At 48.8% G+C, this 2,108-nt stretch overlaps 1 pseudogene; it reads left to right on the plus strand.

The window, feature by feature from the left end:
• Window positions 1-229: 229 nt before the first annotated feature.
• On the plus strand, window positions 230-1,139 carry LOC106723426 (annotated as a pseudogene).
• The last annotated feature ends 969 nt before the right edge of the window (window positions 1,140-2,108 follow it).

Genomic DNA, 2,108 nt, shown 5'->3' on the forward strand with positions numbered 1-2,108 from the left:
TCTTTGTCTTTCCATGTCTCTGTCTAGATAAATATATATTTATCCAGACACCTGTTGGTCCATGCAGGATGCATGGATGGATAGATAGCTGGCACGGAATAAAAAGCTGCTGTGATACAACCCTAATCTTTTTTTCGGACTCTGGGTGCAGAAGGTATGAGCTAATCTTTTGTCACTCTTGCTCTTCCTGTAGCTCCAACGTGGGAGGGAAGAGAGAAGCCATGACGTCATGAAGAATAACACAGTGTTGACTGAATTCATCCTCCTGGGCTTTCCATTGCTTCAAGGTCTGCACAGTGTGCTCTTCTCAGTTGTTCTGCTCATGTACATCCTAACCATCCTAGGTAATGGCCTCATTGTTTTTATTGTGAGAGCCACCCACAAGCTTCACACACCCATGTACTTCTTCCTGAGCAACCTCTCCTTCCTGGAGATCTGGTACACCACGACTGTGGTACCCAAAATGCTAGAGACCTTTGTGGCCACCAAGACACCGGGCTGCTCCATCTGCTGCCTGGTCCAGGCATTTTTCTACTTCTTCCTGGGCAGCACAGAGTTTTTCATCCTCACAGTGATGTCCTTTGACCGTTATTTGGCCATATGCAAGCCCCTGCAGTATGCCACCCTCATGACCAACAGGGTCTGTTTCCAGTTGGCCTTTGGGGCTTGGTTTGGTGGTTTCATGGCCATCCTCTTCCCAACTATTCTGGTCTTCCAGCTGTCCTTCTGTGACTCCAACATCATCAACCATTTCTACTGTGACATCGGACCAATCTTAAAACTACCTCATTGAGCTGCTAGGGTTTCTTGCTGCTGTCACTGTCATCCTCAGCTCTTTGCTTTTCACTGTGGTGTCTTACATCTATATCATTGCCACCATCCTAGCCATCCCTGCTTCTACAGGGCGCCGAAAGGCCTTCTCTACCTGTGCATCCCATCTGACTGTGGTCTCTATATTGTACGGGGCTGTTCTATTCATGTACCTGAAGCCCAGTGTGCATTCCTCCTCTGGTCTCAACAAGGTGGTGTCTGTGCTAAACACAGTGTTGCCCCCTCTCCTGAATCCTTTCATTTCCACAATAAGGAACAAGGAGGTGAAAGAGGCCTTCAGAAATGTACTGAACAGAAAAAGGGTGTAGGTGAGCCATGAGAGTTTTTCTGGCATGGAAAATAGTGGTTTCTGTCTAGAAACTGTCCATAGGCCCTGGCATAAAATAAATAGACACATACCTACATTTCTACTGAATCCCTTGGACTGAACACAGTCTTGGGTCTCATGACGCAGTAGACATGTCTACACATAAATTTACATGTCTGCAGAGAACTGAAGGTGGCTTTGGCAGGTCCTCACAAAGATCTGTTGCTGCACAATGAGATGAGTACTCTGCTCTTCCCCCTCTCCCACCAGCCCCATGCTTCCCAAGTGGAGGCTGCTGTTGGGAATGGTGAGAGCTTATAGTTTCCTGTTCACTTCCATGGCAGAGCAAAGCAGGTGGCTCTAGAAAGTGTGAAGGTCTGTGGCCTTGGTAAGAGGGGCTGTCCTGCTTCACAGCACACGGTGGTTACTCTGAGGTTCAAAGGGGCCTTTCTCTGTGGGCACGTCTCTTCCAGGAGCCTGGTCTGCGCCCCTCCCAGTGAAATGGCTGGACTTGGCTGCCAAGAGAATGGGTTGACTGGACCATGGTCTGTGCCTTTGTCTGGGGATGCATTCACTTATCCCCACATTCACTTGCACTTGGAGAGAGCAGGGGGCTGCAGCATTACTGAGGGCAAGAGCAGAGGCACTGAGAGCTGAACCTGTGCTGGTACCTCCTCATCTTCTGGGTCTCAGTGACTCCATTAGCACTGGACTCCTAGGGCCTCACAAGCAAAACTCAGGGGCATCTGAACCCCAAGCCTCCAGGCTTTGGCCTCCAAGTAGGATGCCTACCAGAGGATTTGGGAACATCTGAAGCCCCAGATGGTAGGGCTACTTATGGCTCTGGACTGACTCACAGATTTGGAACTGATTTGGCTAATTTGGCTTGGAATATGGAAAATTAAAATATATATAAATTAGACTCCATTAGCACTGGACAGAGTTTCCTGTCCTGTTGGAGACCCTGGGA

The sequence above is a fragment of the Alligator sinensis genome, unplaced genomic scaffold (genome assembly GCF_000455745.1).
Source record: "Alligator sinensis unplaced genomic scaffold, ASM45574v1 scaffold1923_1, whole genome shotgun sequence".
Lineage (NCBI taxonomy): Eukaryota > Metazoa > Chordata > Crocodylia > Alligatoridae > Alligator > Alligator sinensis.